General features: G+C 35.3%; 1 pseudogene; it reads left to right on the top strand.

Annotated features, from left to right (window-relative positions):
• Window positions 1-16,051: 16,051 nt before the first annotated feature.
• LOC149179977 (adenosylhomocysteinase pseudogene) lies at window positions 16,052-17,290 on the top strand (annotated as a pseudogene).
• Window positions 17,291-19,836: the final 2,546 nt, after the last annotated feature.

Genomic DNA, 19,836 nt, shown 5'->3' with positions numbered 1-19,836 from the left:
ATTTTTTATTTAGTTTTCTATTATTTTTTGGTTTAAATTAAGTTTAGAAAAATATTAATGGTTGAGATTACAGATATATAATTAAAAGAGTTGTCTTTACTGTTATTTTTTTGGATTTTCCAATGCCATAATAGGGTGGAAAATTTTTAAATGAAATATTTATTTGTATTATTGAAATTGGTTTTTTTAATATATATGTAGCCGCTACGTCCACGGTTCAACACTTGGTGGACCCCACTTGAAAACACCCCTCGCTCTATTCCCTGATTTGACCAATTGAGCTAACTCTTGGGGCTATAACTTATTAAGGTTTGATCTTGTAACCTCCAACCTCCAAGTTGCACAACTAGTGACTTTACCACTGAACTATGTATATAACTTTTTAATATATATATATATATATATATATTCTTTTTAAACATATATATATATTCTTTTTGTTTAGAAATAATTTAAAAATTTAACAACAAATTATAAGAGTTATATATTAATGAATAAATTTCATAAGATAATTAAAAAAAATTCTCAATTAACTAAAGAGAAAATTAAAGTTGTTAAATTATTTATTTGTATATATCATTACAACTATACTAACAAAATTTATATATTAATAGTTCATATTGCAAAATATTTAAGTAATTTATAAAAAATAAAAAATTATTTTTTCTTAATCTTATATATATATATATATATATATATATATATATATATATATATATACCCAAAAGTTCTAGTTAGTGAATGATTTATCTTATTAAGTTTATATATAAACTCCAAAGTTCTAGTTAGTGAATGATTTATCTTATTAAAGTTATATATATATACTTATATGTTAAGTTTATATATATATATATATGTTTAGTTAGATATTTTTATTTTGTTTTATTTTATGATTTAGTGGAAAAAGATATTAAATTTTCTATATTAATTATTAATTTATTTTAAATTTTGTTAAAATATATATATAACAATGTGATCAATCTAAATTTAAATTAATTTTATTTTACTAAAAATATTTTCACATTATATATATTTATTTTTATTATTTAATGCTATCTTATTTATTTATACTCTTTATTTAATCATTTAACATTATAATATGAGAACATTTCACTTCAGTATAGTAAAACATATCACAACTTTAATTCCCATGACATGTTTAAATATAAAATATATATTAATTATTAAGTAATTACAAAATTATATAACAAAATATTATTTCATATTTTGTTATCTTTAATTTGGAATTAGAAATTCAAAACGATAGAATTTATTTAAGTTTATAATTTTAATTCCTTTATTGTTAATTCGATATGCTTTAAATTATTTATCTTTGGAATTAGAAATTCAAAATGAAAGAATTTAGTTAAGTTTATAATTTTGATTACTTTATTGTTAATTCGAATTGGGTATTTCACCATTTTATTATTAATGTTAATTATTTAAATAAAAAAATAAAATTTAAATACATACCCATCTTTAAAAATTAAAATTTTAATTATTTAAATAAAAATAATAAAATTTAAATACACACCCGTCTTTAAAAATTAAAATTTGAAAATAAAACAATCCATCAAATTTAACAACTCCATCCTACTGATCAAGAACACCAACTAAACGTAATTTAAAAAAAAACAGCCTTAACTATGCCAAATCAATTTCTTGTTAGGGAGATACCTTGCAAGATATTCTATCCGTGGTCTATCGTTAAGTAGTTAGAGATATCCACATATTTCCAGAAGCACGGCCCCAATGAACCCGGCAGTCAGATTATAGTACTATGAACGATGAGAGGGAGACGTCGGGAGGGAAGGGAATGCAATTTTATACAGTTTTCGGGAGTATGTAATCTATTTGTCATATAACGGAGCAAGTGTTAGTCGTAAATGGTTTAGCTAGATTGTGTGATATTTTGACGTATCGAAATTTATGCGATTTCTGAGCTCACCGAATTGTTGAATCATCTAAATGGACTGACTAAAATATGATATGAAAAGCCTCACTTACAGCGTTGAACTCGATGTGATATGTGTTTGTAAATTTATGATATATTTGTTATTACAAAACTGTGGAATCTTTAGAAAAAGTTCAATAATTTAGAAAAAGTTAATTATTTTTAGATGGTAGATGTTAAATTGAAATTGATTATAAATTTAGAGAATATTTAGGAACTGGACCGATAGAAAATTTTGAGCTTTTCAGCTGCCACTTGAAACAGGAGTCCGGGTGCAGGAAATGGTAGCCATAAATCAGTGCGGTGAAAGAGGTGATGATAAAGCTGTTGTTACCATCCAACTCGTGACTAAACTCTTCCCTGAGGTTTGTGTCGATAAAAATGAACAAATTATTCTCATTCCGTATCTTCAATTCGCCACATCCAGCTCACTGCAGTTGTTGATTGCAGATCTATGATCTTAATTTTCCACATAGAGCTCGCTGCAGTTCTTAATTACAGAAGATAATTCGTGGCGCCGAAAAACTGTAACAAGCTGCTTTCAGTTGTGTATATATTATGTTGGTGCCAAGAATAATAACAGTAATAATAGGATTTCATTTATATTCCGTAGCTCGCGCGTGGTGTCGAGGATTTGGTTCACCAGGTATCTGTCTTCTGTAATAGTATTTGAGCTGTACCTTCCTTCGATATTCTCGATCCTCCATTTTCGCTTTCGGTTTCATCTACTTCTACCTGGCGCGCAGTGTTCCCCAATATTATAAGCGAACACTGAGCCCCAAGTAGAAGTAGAAGAGACCGGAGGTGGAAATGGAGGATCGAGAATATCATTTACAGAAAGAAAGATGGAGGTCAAATTCTATTCCAGGAGACAGAAACCTTGGTGACCAGATGGTTAACACCAGGACAGGTCAACAAATGCAAAGACTTTACAGTAGTTGATTAGAAGCCATATTGTTGGTGCTAAAGTACAACAATGGGCTTGTTATATTTCATTCAGGAAGCCGTTGGATATATGTATAAAGGTAAAATGAGTTTGATTTACGCTCAACTCAAAAGAGATTTTGATTACTGTGTTCAGTTCATCTGATATTTTCTGTGTATGAGAATGAAAATCAGGAAAGGCAGATGCTGTATACTTTTCCTTTACCATCGCTTTGCTATTGTTTGGTGAAATCTGGTTGGAGATTTACCGTTTTTAGAAAATATTTGGTTGTCATGTGATTTTACATTGTTTCATGTTTTCCACCATGAGAAATCTTTTTCACATTTTAGCTTCCAATAGTATAGTTAAACGATGCTGGAATAATCGGGTGACGTATGCCAAATTTAATTAATTATGTTAAAAAATGCTTCGAATAATCACATAACACCATGGTTACCAAATTCTAGTATTTAAGCCAGATTATTATTATAATTATTTATTTTTCAAAATTTATTTTTAAGCTTATCACTCTTTAATTATTTTTTGCTATAATAGTTCAATACTTAATAGCTTATTTATGCTGATCATAAAGAGTGGAACACAAAATCTAAAAACAGGTAGCAGCTTTTATATGTGGGCAGTCCCGTCCAATCGATCTAATACTCCAAAGAAAAATAATAAAAAAATCGATAGAATAACTCTCAACAAGTGAAAGACACCAATACAATAGTGTGCGACTCTGTTGCATAATCGTGCCAATCCATTGAGCTATACCATGAACCCCAACAAGCACACAAAATACATTAAGTTATACCAAGAACACCGGCAAGTGCACACACTGGGTCTACTCGACTTAGGTCATATGCATCGTAGACAATATGTTGTACTGTGAGCTCTAATTCAATTGACTTATATGTTTTATGATGTTTTGTTATCATGTTTTGTTAGCGTGGAAGAAAAATAAATATAACAATCAAGAAACAAATATTCAAACCATGTACACCATATTTACCTTGAAAATCTCAATTGGGGAAAAACTAAGCAACAATATATCTATTATTGTCCTTGGCTAAAACATAGCTAAGCATGCCAACAACTTGAGCAACCTGAGCTTTCACCCCTCAAGCATGGCTCCCTACAATGGAGAATACACAAGCCTTTTAACAACTTCAACTACATCTAATACCATGAGTTGCCAATACTAGGTGCCCAAAACCACAACTGTTAACCATAATTGTTGACGTAACCTCAAATCCACCATATAGTCAAGTTTATCTAACAAACCCCCTTTAAACTTGACTTTGGGTTTTTCTTGGCCAAATCTTCCAAGTGAGCCAACCACCACTCACCTCAAGGCCCTACGAAGCCAACGTCAAGGTTTTTAAGAATTTGACACGTTGTCCTAGCTCAACATGCTTCCACATGCTCCACTATATCACCTAGGTGTATATCCAAACTTCACAAGTGATTATACCGGGGTACACATGCCATATCAAGTCTTACAGTCCGGGGTACACATGCCATATCACGTCTTACAGTGGTATGCCCATTTACTAATAAAAATATTAAATACAATTTTATTTTTTTTCACATTACTATCCTAGCCTTAAGTTACTATTTTCTTAGCAACTTGCTTCCACACAACTTGATTTGCTGTCAACTTTTGAGACCATTATCTCACTATCTCAATCCTGCTCTTATAATTAATGCTCTTACCAAACCTCTTCATAACCCTTGCTGTTATTGGATTTCACTAGCATAAATCTCTCCAATTTATTAATGATATCACCTAGAATCTTGGAGACACATTCCATCATATATTACACCATCATCGGTATATGAAGTTCGTAGTTTTTTCTTTTAATCTAGAAACCATATGGATGCCAACACATTCACAACACTAAATTTCTCCAGTTTCAACAATCAGGTACGAGCTTCATCTCTTCCCTCACATCATCATCATCATCGTTTCCAGAGATACAATTCAACTCTTCTCTCTCATCATCATCATTGTTTCCTGAGATAAAATTAACCTCTTCTCTCTCATCATGATCATCGTTTCCAGAGATAAAATTCTAGACATAATCAATGCTAAAGAATCCAACGTAATATATGAATGAAATGAGCCGAATGGAAATGACCACTAACTCCTCAAATCTAAGCCCATGAATGGGTGTTGAAGTCCTGATCTTCCCTCTCCACCTACTCAAAAGAAAATATTTGATGGGAAAAAACAACAAAACAACACTTTGTTGGTTAGTGCCATAGGCAATAGAAAAGCATCAAATCCCAATTCCTTTGAAGTTTTACATTTACTATTATTCATCTTCTTGGGAGAAGCACAAATATCAATTGAAGTATCTGTCTTCTAGTTATTGCACCAACCCATTTCACCAATAAATTTTCTTGTTTTTCTCAACCTCATTCCACAAATTCTCCTACCTACATAGAATGGGAAATTCTAATTAAAAAATTGTTGGAGAGGCCAAGTTGGGCCCACCAAGCCGTGAAACAAATTCAAGCAAGTTTCATCATGGCCATTGTACCTCTGCTTTGCCCAGGATGAACATGATGCTCCTTCAGATCCCCCATTGTTGCAACAATGTTGTTGCAGACCACGCCATGAGACATCCAAAAAGGTGCATGCACACTAGTTACACAGTGTGCATTACCACAATATCTTTGCAGTCTCCACAATACACTTTTCCAAAAATCCAACAAGTTGTCTCCAACGAATATACCTCGGTAATTGAGCATCTCATTCCAACAACCGTTAAATATGTTGGTGATCTGGATGCACTTTGAATGTCTCATCAAACCGTCGCAGAACGTCTGTGATGTCCCAAAGTTCAAAAGCAAATTTGTGAACCATATTTCATCGTGGTTGGGGTGTGCAAGCATTTCCTAGCCAGGAAATCTCAGGCCTTGGTGGACTTATAAATCTTGGAACTGTAGTGAGCAAAATAAAGCCAACCGTTGATATTTGCATCGTTTCGACTCTGCCAACACTCAGATGCATCACGAGATGAATTTTTCTTGCGCTTAACTCGAATAACATTGTTGCAAAACCCTTTTTTATGCACGCGGCCTATGGAAACCCGGTCGTCGACATTGCCAGTACGGCGTTTTAATCCTTGAGATTTTGATCAGTTATAGTAGAAAGAAAGATCAGATTCTTTTTGATCCTGGGTACATACATTAACATAACCTTTGATTTGGTATCATCTATCATTTCCAAGGTAGATGTTTTCTCCACTACTAGTCTCTTTGAAGTCTTCAAACCACTGTCTATTCCCTGTCATGTGGATGGATGCACCTGAGTCCACAAACCATGTATCTTATTCATCATCCTTAGCCGAAAGCACAGAGTCGGATATGAACAGTTGAGGTTCTGACTCTGTTCCTCCTCAACAAGATGACCTGCATGTTTCTTATGTCTCTTCCGACCTTCATCAAACTTCTTCTTCATGCAATATATGGCTATATGGTCGGTTCTACCACAATAAAAACAGTTGGTTGTAGAGTCATTTCTATTGAAAGACGTACCTTGAGGTGGGGGCACCTTTCTCTGTGGGGCTGCACTGCTCTTCTGTGTTGCATTTGGCTTTCCTCTGAAAGGCTTCTACTTCACCATTAAGGCCATAGGCAATAGAAAAGCATCAAAGCCCAATTCCTTTCAAGTTTTACATTTACCATTATTCATCTTCTTGCGAGAAGCACAACTATCAATTGAAGTGTTTGTCTTATAGTTACTACACCAACCCATTTCACCAATAAATTTTCCTGTTTTTGTCAAACTCATTGCACAAATTCTCCTCCCTACATAGAATGGGAAAGTCTAATTGAAAAACCATTGGAGACGCCAAGTTGGGCCCACCAAGCGGTGAAACAATTCAAGCAGGATTCAGCATGACCATTGTACCTCTGCTTTTCCCAGGATGAACAAAATGCTCCTTTGGATCCTCCATTGCTGCGAAAATGTTGTTGCCGACCACGCCATGGGATGTCCAGAAAAGTGCATGCCCACTAGTTCCACAGTATGCATTACCACAATATCTTTACATTCTCCACAATACGCTTTTCCACAAATCCGACAAGTTGTCTCCAACGAATATACCTCGGTAATTGAGCGTCTCATTCCAACAACCCTTAAATATGCTAGTGATCTGGATGCAATTTGAACATCTCATCGAACTGCTGCAGAACGTCCGTGATGTCCCAAAGTTCAAAAGCAAAGTTGTGAACCATATATCATCGTGGTTGGGGTGTGCAAGCATTTCCTATCCAAGAAATCTCAGGCCTCGATGGACTTATAAATATTGGAACTGTAGTGAGCAAAATAAACCCAACCATTAATATTTGCATGGTTTCGACTCTGCCCACACTCAAAGGCATCACGAGATGAATTTTCCTTGCCCTTAACTCGAATAACATTGTTGCAAAACCCTTTTTTATGCACGCGGCCTATGGAAACCCTGTCATGAACATTACCAGTAGGGCGTTCTAGTCCTTGAGATTGTGATCAGTTATAGTAGAAACAAAGGTTAGATTCTTTTTTATCCCAGGTACATACATTACATTATGGATATGTCTTAATATTTCCATGAGGCAAAACAACAAGAATATTAACATAAGATTTTGATCAGTTATAGTAGAAACAAAGGTTAGATTCTTTTTTATCCCAGGTACATACATTACATTATGGATATGTCTTAATATTTCCACGAGGCAAAACAACAAGAATATTAACATAACAATTGATTTGGTACCATCTATCATCGCGAAGATAGATGTTTTCTCCACTACTGGTCTCTTTGAAGTCTTCAAACCACTGTCTATTCCCTGTCATGTGGATGGATGCACCTAAATCCACAAACCAAGTATCTTCTTCATCATCCTTAGCTGAAAGCGCAGAGTCAGATATGAATAGTCAGAGGTTCTGACTCTGTTCCTCATCAACAAAATGACCTGCATGTTTCACATGTCTCTTTTGGCCTTCGTCAAACTTCTTCTTCATGCAATATCTGGCTATATGGTCAGTTCTACCACAATAAAAAAATTTGGTCATTTAGTCATTTCTATTGAAAGACATAACTTGAGGTGGGGGCATCTTTCTCTGTGAGACTGCACTGCTCTTCTATGTTGCATTTGGCTTTCCTCTGAAGGGCTTCTTCTTCACCATTAAGGTCAGATCTGAACTATGAGGTTTATGAGTCAGACACCTTTCCTTCTCTTGCATGAGGATCCCTGTCAATTCTTCAAACATGGGGGCTTTTTCTCTTTCATTCAATCCAATGATGAACATATAATACTCGTTAGTCATACCATTCATGGTAATCATGACCAAATATGTATTTGACACAGTGTCACCAATGTCGCCAAGCTTGTTCTTGAGCTCCTTGATTTGCGAAATAAATTCTAGAACTGTCTCATTCTCCTCCATCTTGGTGGAGAGAATCTTGCTCTTCAAGAAAAATAATCAATTGGTGTTTTTGACCTCATAGAGATCCTTGAGTGTCTTCTAGATCTCTGGTGCAGTATTGCAATCATGGATATGGGGAATATCATAATCTTTGACCGAAAATTTCAAGAAAATTCTCGCCTTAGTCTCTCGCTTGTCCCAGTCTTAGATTTTTGTCGTTATTCTTCCTATAGCCACGTTCGGCTTCACCTCATCATTATTCACAATTGCCAAGTCCATGCATTGTGTCCCTCAAGCTAGGTCTACACCTTGAATTTCGAACCAAAGTAATTGGATCCATCTAGCTTGTTATTTTCATTGAGGTAAGCTTCTACTAACTGATTATTCATCTTGAATGAATAAAAAAGCTTCAAGCACAGTAATTAAAAAAAACAACTCCATATCTTCAAAACTACTACAAATGCCAAATCCAATGAAATTTGAGCCCAGATCTCCCTTTTTTTTTAAGAAATCACTTCAATTCCTTCTTAAAAAAAACAAAAATCCACCCCCTTTATCAAATAATAAGCCCTTTTTTTCAATTAAAGAATAAAATTAAAAACTTTAATTAAAAAACTCAATTTTAAAAAAATAAAAAATCCAATCTTCTTTCACCAAAATCAGAATCAGAATCATTCTGGGCACCATTCCTCCAACTCCATTCCACCTTAAAATAAATTATTAGTAGAACCCACGTGCACACAGACATCAACATCCACTTACCACACAGATAGCAATATATTATTGGCAGCATCTTGGATGGAAGAATGGCTCACGTCAGTCTCTGACCAGCTTCAACATTGTTTGATCGATCTGCTCCAGTGCCCATTCTACGCTAATATCGCACCTCCAGCAGAGGAAAATACTCGATCCCGCATCCGTACTTGAAATCCCAAGTAAATCTTGCTGCAACCGGCTATGCCTGAGGTCTACCTCTCAAGGTAGTTCGATCCTCAACAAAAAAGATTCAAACCACAACAAAATGATTCAAAGTCTCCTCTTACTGTGTTCTAATAACATGTCAAAATAAGAATCAACTTTATTAAATGAAATCTTAGTAGCTCGCAAGTGTGGAACACCACTTGGAGACTGCCTCTGTAGAACACCCTCTGCCTATGCTGCGCACTGCAATCTCCTCTGCCTAAGAATGGCCTCTGGCACTAGTTATGCTAACAATTAAGTATTCTAACTCACAGCAGCCACAAACACTGTGTTCTCCTCAACTCTCCTGCCCACAAGCAAACTCGACTCCAAGAAGTTGTTTTGGGGTCAATAAGACACACATACAGCAAAACCAATCTTCATATGGATAAGAAAATCGGTCCTTCCCTCTTCGCATCAGCAAAACGATGGATCAACAATACAAACACTGACTACACCTCTTCTGACACGATCGTGATCACAGATCAAGAGAGCTCTAATTAGTAGGATTTGAATCACAAGCTCGCATGCAGACAACAACTCCTCCTCCACGCACCTCTGATCCACAGGCTTCCACCGTAGCAGCCTGCACAAATCGCTCTGATTTGCATGTTTACACACACGCTGCCTCCAAGGTTGCGATCTTCCAAAAACCCGCAGCAAAAGAAAAAGTTCTCCCACAAAGCAGCGATTGAAAACTTGACAGTTGGATTCAGAACAAGAAACCCATCCTTCAACTTCTTCACCACAGACTCCACCTACAACAGTCAGCATGCTTGAAGAATGACTGTCTCGTGCCGTTCTAGAGTATAAAAATTGCGTCAGGGCAGAACTGAATCGACGTGTCTATCGTCCTAAATTCTACACTGATCTCCCTTAAAATGCGTCAGTCTCTCTGCTCAGGGATACAGGGAGTCCTCATCCCTATATCTCTTATACCATGTGAAAATAAGAATCAGCTTTATTAAATCAAATATGAGCAGCTCACACGTGTGGAACACCACCTAGAGATTGTCTATTCAGAACATGCTTTGCCTTACATGCATTACATGAGATATATATAGTTTATACACATTTAGGGAAGTTGAAACAACACCCTCGAAAATAGGAGCAAAATCCTAATATAAGGTTTGGTTTGAACCATCACTCCATTAAGACATTTCTACATTAATCTCAACAACTGCAAAAAGGTTGTCTTCCACTTGGTTTCTAGATACAAGTTCTCTTGACTCACCAAGTAACAGTATATCAATAAGATGTTTTTGTTGCATCATATGGAACCACTCATCACTAGTTAATTTTTCTTCATCAAAGTTAACATCAACAATTTCAATTGTTGGATCAACTGAATCAGTTTCTTCTCCATTGGCAACATTATCTATGCCAAAATCATCTCTTGTTGGTAACAAAACATCAACGTTGTGATCCACTTTCAAGTGAGATTAACCAAACTATTCATCCTTTTGTAGATTTATTGCTATAGATCCATCTTCATTTTCATATTCAAGCATTGGTAGAATAGGTTGTACAAAGTTACTTTCTTCAACTTGATTACCCCCCTTTACCAAATTATGCTTCCAAGATCCTCCATACTTCCTTGAAAGTTGTAAATTTTGCTACCTTACACAAAAAAAACTTTGGAGATGAACAAACCTTTAAAAATCCCTAAACATAATTTCCAATAAAAAATATTACTACACTCCTTTTTTTAATAAAATATAACTTTTTAAACTTTATAACCCAATGTTTCATTTTTAATCCGCCTTTTCACTCCTATAAAAGAAATAATCAACCGACAACTCACTTTATAGTGATCTCCCTTAATAAAATCCAAATCCCTTTCGAATAAAAAAATCTTTAATATGTTTTTCAAATAAAAAATATTTAATAATAACACACACTTTTATTTCTTAAAATCTGTTGTTAACATTAAAGTAGCTTAATAAAATCTCCTTTCATTTAAACTTGCCCTCTTTGACTCTGGAAAAAACTTTGACTTGTTAGTTCTGGGCTTTTCATATGCTTTCAACCAATAAAATAGCTCACCTTCACATTCTCGTTGACTTTTCCATTGATTTTTTTTAATCCGCTTGCTTGATCGTTCACGATACGAGAAGCTATGACTTTTTGATATGATGGATCAAGGTGGTTTTGCAAACTGACATATAGACAGAGTTGTCTTTAGTGCGACTTTTTGGAGATTCCAGTGACAGAATCCGGTGGAAAAAATTGAGGTTAAATCTTGATTTGTATTATTTAAAATGGTTTTTTAATTGCATATTTGGATTCAACACCTTGAAAAACCCCTAGGACGCTTTGATTGTGCAGAAATTAGCTATCAACCTTGCGATTTGAATAAATTGCTGCCGGATTTTAGAGAAATTTGACCAGAAAAACCCATCGGAAAAGCCTCCAAAAAGTCTCACTAAAGACAACTGCCATATAGACTGCTCTCGGCTCCTTCTTCCATAAAACTGCAGCAATGGTAGTTTACGCATTCAGGGATTTAGACCTATAATAATAATATAAAAAAAATTGACAAGCGATGGTTTATGCTCAGCAGCAAAAGACCTTGTTATTCTCGGCTTTTTAGTGCTTTATAACTGGCACAAGGCGGCTCTGCATGCTGCAGTTGCAAATTCTCTGATTTTCTCACTACTACACCAAGGGCACTTTTGAGACTTGTCTTAAAAAATCAATTTTATTTTAGCTATTTTACATTAAAATTTAATATCAATTGAATTGTCTTAAATATAAACTTTAAGACAAAAAGAGTTTGAGACAAAAATATTTTTTAAGACAAAATTTTATATTTAAGACAAAAATAGTTTAAAACAAACCAGTGCGACACAAAATTATTTTAAGACAAAACTTTATATTTAAGACGAAAATATTTTGAGACAAAACTTTATATTTAAGACAAAATTATTTTAAGACAAAAACAATTTAAGACAAAACTTTATATTTAAGACAAAAACAGTTTGAGAAAAAAATATTTTAAGACAAAACTTTATATTTACGATAATGACCACATTAGATGAAACCTATTTAATACAATTAATAATTAAGACACAACCATATCAATTTAAGACAATATTATCTAACAACTGCAAAATTGACTCTGACAGTTCGCCCTAAGTCTGCCAGCTTGCAGGAAACTATTGTCTTGCGCCTATACCGAGGTTGTTATTTTTCTTACCATTCACATTATCTTATGTAAAGACAATGATTTGTTGGGATCTTTGTTTTATGGGGGTAGTCGACTAAGAAGAATGCGACAACTTTAACTGATAAGATTTTTCGGACATCAATTCCTCTTCTATCCCTTTCATATCTGTTGATACGATTAGAGACAACTTGTCTATCATTGCATTCGGCACTGTTAGACGGAGGGGGATTTTAAGACATTTTTTCAATACAAGGCTGTGGTAAATTGCAAGATAATATTTCTATGTTGGAATCAAATTGAAGATTTGCCAAATGATTTCGCAGGCTGAAAAGTTGTAAGTTTAAACTTGTCCAAAAATCCATTATCTGGTCATGTTCCACAAAGCTTTTTCCATGGCCTCACATATCTGGAGGTTCTTGATCTCTCGAACATCGGTATGGTGTCAATGCCAACATCTCTTAGTAAACTCACATGTCTGGTGTTTCTCTCATTGATCCATACTCACATTTGCGATTTCCCTCCACCCATATGCAATCTTCCACAACTTCAATTTTTAGATCTTTCCTTCTGCTATATAAGATCCCTTCCTCCTTCCATATGCAATCTTTCAAGACTTCAAGATCTTAACCTACTAGGCTTAGAAAACTTGGTGATTCCACTGCAGATATCTCAACTCACTTCACTGAAAAGGCTACAGTTGCATTCAAAAAGTTCAGAGCCTTTAAAGGATCTCACACATCTAACAGAGCTCGCTCTAACCATAATGCCAAGGACTGAAGAGAATGAAATTGTTATGAATTTAGGAACCTTGTTGGAAATTGGGCACTTATCCTTGGAGTATACTGCAAATCTTCTGCAAGAGCTATGCATGCATCTTCGCCACAGTATGCAAAATATGCAAAAACTGCAAAGTCTCAGGTTGATTAGCTACAAGGGAGTAAACTTACCAGACTGGACTTGTGAGTTTCGTGACTACAAAGAATAGAATTGTTTGGGTGTGATCAAATGATAGAACTTCCTTCATTGGAGACATTGCCAAAATTAAATTTTCTCAAACTAAAAGCGTGCACACAGGTGAGGGACCTCATAGAAAGGCGAAATGAATTTCCAATGCTAGAGAGGGTGGATTTGGTATACACGTCCTACTTGCAAAGTATGGTGGGGTAATTCACTACCATTCATGTCCTTAATATTAAGGATTGCGCAATGTTGAGGAGGTTAGGTATGTACATGCAGAAAATTAGGCAATTTGATGGTATTAATGGGGGAATGTTATTGGTGGGAACAAACAATTTGGGACGATTATGGAATGACAAGAGCATGCCTGGAACAAATATTTGGAGTTTTTTGAACCTCTAATATTGTGATGTTTTATTTGTCTTTAAAGCTTTGCTAATATTGTGATGTTTTATTTGTATTTACATCTTTGTGAACTGGTAATATTGTTATTGTGTTTTATTTATATTTAGAACTCTGTCACCACGTAATATTATGGTGATGTTTTATTTGTATTTAGAGCTTTGTGAATTGGTAATATTATTGTAATGTTTTATTTATATTTAGAAATATGTGAATGGGTAATATTATTGTGATGTTTTATCTGTATCTAAAGCTTTCTGAACTAGTAATATTCTTGAGATGATTTATTTGTATCTAAAGCTAAGTTCTAAACTGATAATGTTCTTATGATGCTTTACTACTGGACTATGCAAATTTTGGCATGTGTCACTTTGGGGATGCCCAGCCATGCATACACTCAGAATCGAACTTGGATTAGTTGGGGTAGACTCACATCAAGCTTTTGATAGACCACAACCCAACCTACATAAACTGAAGCACACTTACTAGAGGTCATGCCCGTTGTTACTAAAATTGATTTTGCTTGACGATGGAAGCTAAAATTATATGGGAAGTGGTGGACATATCGAGTTTAGCTGGAATTTTATTTAGAGATTATAGATCCAAATTAGCTCATGTCTTTCTTTTCTCTGAGCTTTTAGTTGAGAGAATTTTCCATGCAACCTCCTCTTGCCATAACATCGTAATGCACTTGTTAGATAGGCTTCATCCTTTTTCTTCATTTCTTCTATATTGTGCTATCTTTCTACTTGTCCAATGTATGAATTTCATTAAAGAATAACCTCCCTTACAATGAACAAGGATTTTTTCGGGCTCCATTTTAGACATTAGTAGAATTTATATGCTCTTGATTTTGTAGGTCAAACATGCTGCCATTTCACTACCAGAGAGGTTTGGTGTGCCTGAGTGCACTGTAATATACTTTGAATTTTTCATTATGAATGTCAAATTAGAATAGTTATTTGGACATTTTATTTTTACATTTGATGTTTCTATAATCTCTCACAGAAAAACTAAGTTTGCAAAGCGTGCATTTATGGTTTTATATATTCTCTGGTATCTGGCAGAATTACTTTCTGTTTTTCAAATATAGATTAAAAGCTTTCTGAATTGTTTTCTTGTATGGCCATTAGTAGAAACCCTCCTATCTTGACATCAACTCTTGCAAGTACCCCTTTAATTACAAATTCTAGGCCTTGAATCTTTCCTAGGTATTAAGAAGATTACCATCAAGCCTCAGATTGATAGGTGGGTGTTCCCTGACACCAACAGTGGCATCATTGATCTTGTAGAGGGACGTCTGATGAACTTGGGTTGTGCAACTAACCACCCAAGTTTTGTCATGTCTTGCTCCTTTACAAACCAGGTAAATATTTATAATGCCCTGCAATCATTGCTTGTACATACTAGATTGATCAGGCATAGCAATCCGTTGATTATATTGTTGCATATGATCCATTGTTATTTGCCAGAAACCCCCATTCCTTGTACCTAGCCCTATTACATTAAAACTCATGCAACATATGGTGGAGTGGGTCATGCATGTCATAGCAGTGTCCAATTTCACCAATTAATGTCATAGCCATGCTCTCTGTGTTTTTTCATAAACATTTTTTTTTTTTTTAATAGATTTTTTTAGTTGGGCATGGTAGGGATGTTGAGATCTCGTCTAGAGCTTTTGAAATGGGATCTTGCTTATATGTTGTGATATGGATTTGGTTTCTTGCCTCATTTATTTGTCGCTTGCTATTTTTTAATAGATGTTTTTAGGTAGATGCATGATTTTGAGATCTAGTCATGGTGCTTTTATGTAGGATCTTGTCTGGGTGTTGTGGTTTGGATTTGAAATTTGTTCTCATTTCTTTTGAACTCACACTTTTCTGGTGGGTTTGTTGTTGTTTAGATCTTGTCAGGGTGTTTGAGATGTGGAATCTTGATTAGCTATTGTGTTTTTGGTTCTAGCAATGAATTTTGTGTTTATTTTGTACCAGTTAGGATCTCATCATCAAACTATTATAGAGACTTACACTATAATATGGTAAATTTCATACCACTATTTATCAGTTTCGACAATATTATCTTATATCTGTTTAGATCATTAGGAAGTATCTTAATCTTAATGATAATCTTAATCATGCAATAACAGCTTCTTGATGTTGGATCTGATATGGCCTTGGGGGCATTTTGGTCTCATTCATGATGTTATGAGTTGCACTACTCTTGTTAGTTGCCTTGATTCTTCGGTGTCATTGAGATCAAATAATGACGCTTTTGGTATAGTTATCTTGCATTGCATTACATTTTAGGATTCACTAGTTTCCACTACATTAAAAAAAAATTCAATTTTCAGGGTGCTGAATCAATCTGAGTTCATGGCGTGTGTAGAAGCATCTTCATATTTGAAAACAAGGACCTTTACATATATTCAATTATCTACTGATGATGGGTTAATATTAGCTAAGGTTTTGAAAGTTGATTGGACTTGTATCGAAGTTTTGAATGGTTGTGAAATTATAGATCCAGGGCCAGATTTCTCAGATCTTTTTTTCCTCGAATTTTTTTTGTTTGAGATGCAATTTGTGTTGATTCTAATTCTCTTTCTTCTTTTGTAGTTTGACAACTTGTATGGATGTAGGCACTCTCTCCCAGACAGTCTTATGAGAGCCGCATATGTCATGATTGTTGGTAAGGTTGCTCTTGTTTGTGGGTTTGGATATGTTTGTAAGGATTGTGGTGTAGCATTGAGATTCGTTGGAGCTAGGGTCATTGTTATAGAGATTGATCCTATATATGCCTTGCAAGCACTTATGGAAGGCCTTCCTGTTCTCACCCTTGAGGATGTAGTTAGCACTGCTGATATCTTTGTGACAACCACTCGTAACAAGGACATCATCATTGTAGATCACATGAGGAAAATGAAGAACAATGCCATTATTTGTAACATCGGTCACATTGACAATGAGATTCATATGCAAGGCCTTGAAACTTTCCTTGGTGTTAAGAAGATTACCATCAAGCCTCAAACTAATAGGTGGGTGTTCCCTGACACCAACAACGGCATCATTGTTCCTGTAGAGGGGCGTCTGATGAACTTGGGTTGTGCAACTGACCACCCAAGTTTTGTCATGTCTTGCTCCTTTACAAACTAGGTAAATATTTCCATTTCCCTGCAACCATTGCTTGTACATACTAGATTGATCAGGCATACCAATCCCTTGATTATATTGTCACATATGATCCATTGCTACATATGTGTATGTTCCATAAGTGGTGCATAATCTCTAATTTTTGTTGCAGGTCATTGCTCGGTTAGAGCTTTAAAATGAGAAGAAATAGGGGAAGTATGAGAAGAAGGTCTTAGTGCTGCCTAAGCATCTCGATGAGAAGGTGGTTACTTTGCACTTGCCCAAGTGGGGTGCCAAGCTAACAAAGCTTTCTCCTGATTAGGAAGAGTATATCAATGTTCCTATTGAGGGACCTTACAAGCGTGATCACTATTGATACTGCAAAGATCTAACATTTGGGATGGCTTGTTGGACGAGTAGAAAATGTCGTCAGTGTTTGCAAATAAAAGAAATTGTATCATTTATTTTTGTCAGCTTTGTTGTTTTAAGGGACCTTACAAGCCCCTCCTGAGTACATACTGAAGAGATGACATTTTGGGTTAGACCTGCTCAGTGAGTATCAAGTAGCAATGCTCCTTGACATTTAAAGAGCTGGCCTCCCTTTGTCAACATCTCCATTGTTATATACCTAGGGGGGATAATATGGTTTACCAAGGGAGGTATCCAAGGTAATAATGTAATAATGGGATGGGCCATAGTAATAAATAAGGTGTTCAACCCATATCATGTAAGGGACCACAAGTAGTTAGTAATAATTTAATGGGCCCATGGTATTAGTTTGATGGTATGAGGGAACCATGGTAATGACCCATGGTATTGTATGTATGAGACCTATATAGAGGCTATAGACTCCATGTGAAGGAATATTTTCAAGGATTATTGAATGAACAAGCATATGGCTTGTGGAGTGTTCTCCTTCCTTAAGGAGTGAATGTATGGTGTTGCCCTACCTTCAGGGTTTGATATCAATAAAGAATCATTTCATATTATTTCTGGGTTTATTCGCATTATCTTATATTTTCATATCAGATCTATAGTATTTCCGGGTTAGATATATAACAAGTGGTATCAAAGCTATAACAAGTGGTATCAGAGCACTTTCTTGGGCAAAAGTGGAGATTTTTTTTTTTTTTTTTTTTTTTGCAGGATTTCGGGGGCGGTGAGTTTTTAGATCATATCTGTATGTTTTGGTGCAAGATATGCAAAATATAATTGCATATATGGATTCTATGTGAAAAAATACCCGATTTCAAAAAAAAATCGGCTGAATCGGAGTCCGGATGAAGGAGATATCACTGATATAAAAATCAGTGGTGTTGCAGACAATTTTTCGGGGCAGAGAACGCGCAACGCAGATATGGATGTCTTAGCACAGGATATGAAAAATCTAATTGTAGATTTGGATTCTTTGTGAAAAAATGTCCAATTTAAAAAAAAAAAGCAGTCGAATCAGAGTCCGGATGAGGGAGATATCGCTGATTTAAAATCAGCTATTTTTTGCAGAAATTGTGGTGAGAACGGGAGAGTAGCAGCGCATATATGAAATTCCAGTGTCTGGATCATGATTTCTAATAGATGGGCAGATGCAGAATGGTTGTTCCATTTCCGAAAACAGGGCATAATACAAATTCTAAGCAATATTGACGGAATTGTGACCATTTTAAATTTTCGCCAATTTTTTTGTGATGGTGGCCGTAGGTCAGAATTTCAGGGACTTGTATAAATTTGATGGCTCTCATCCAGCCAAATGGCTAGTAAAAATGGAGAAATATTTTAGATTGAATTACATCATGGATGATAAGACTCAGTTGAGTGTGGTAATAATGTACTTGGACAATGAAAGATGACAATGTTGGCAATGGCATCAACGTTGCTATCGAAGGCCCATGACTTGGGACACATTCACAAAATATCTTATGGACCAATTTGACCGTAAATCTAATCTTGTGGATAAGCTCACACAGAAAAACACACAACCTAGCAAAGATTTTACAGAAAATAAGGAAACCAAGGAACCTAAAGGGTTATTTTCTTCTGGTATCTCTTTATTGCAGGTTCATGGATTGATTCAGAAAGAGAAAATCATTGTTTCTATAAATCCTAGTTGCAAGCATAATTTTATCAATGTTAATTTGGCAAAAAAATTGCAAATTCTAGCAAAACACATTGAAAACACACAATTGGATAATGAGGATGTTCTAGTGTATAAGGATTTGAAGATTTCTATGGATAAGTATGTGTTGCATGGTGATTTTTATACTTCAGACCTGGATGATATGGATGTTGTTTTGGGATATCCTTGGATGGAATCTGCGGGTACTATCAATATTAATGTGCAGAAGAAATTCCTGAAGCTCTGGTATAAAAAGAAGAAAATTACATTACAGGATATTTCCATCAATAAACAGGTAGAGTACATGGAGGCTGAAGCAGAAGATGTTCCAGGGACTGACATATCAGATGATGAGCCTTTGATGATCGACAATCAAACACAAACAGCGGCTGAAGCAGAAAGGGTTACAGGTACATCAGATGAGGGCTCAGTGGCTGAAGTCATATTAGAAAAGAAGACACCACCACAACAGGGTGAATTAAAGAAAAAGACACCATGGGTTAAAACTTAAACATATCATCACCCACATCACCCCGCAAGAAAACAACCAACAAGATGGCAACCAATTAGCCACAAGGACAACAACCCCCGTATGATGGATAGTGAGGAGCGAAGATCCACCTACTACACATCAACACAGAAGAGCTGCCATGGTCAACTTCCATCTCAAGCGAGCGAGGCACCAGCGAGATCGAGGGTTCACCTTTCTCTTGGATGGCTAGATGCACGTGCATGGTACTAGTGGACTACTCTTTTGAATAGATCTTATTATTTGTGTTCTTCCCATGTTTCGGGGACGAAACATGCTA

The sequence above is a fragment of the Pinus tabuliformis genome, chromosome 3_2, assembly GCF_031772625.1.
Source record: "Pinus tabuliformis cultivar Carrire ecotype Pingquan chromosome 3_2, CPIR1, whole genome shotgun sequence".
In the NCBI taxonomy this organism is placed as follows: Eukaryota; Viridiplantae; Streptophyta; class Pinopsida; order Pinales; family Pinaceae; genus Pinus; species Pinus tabuliformis.
The sequence above is the reverse complement of the archived record's forward strand: the minus strand, read 5'-3'. Positions and strand labels throughout refer to the sequence as shown.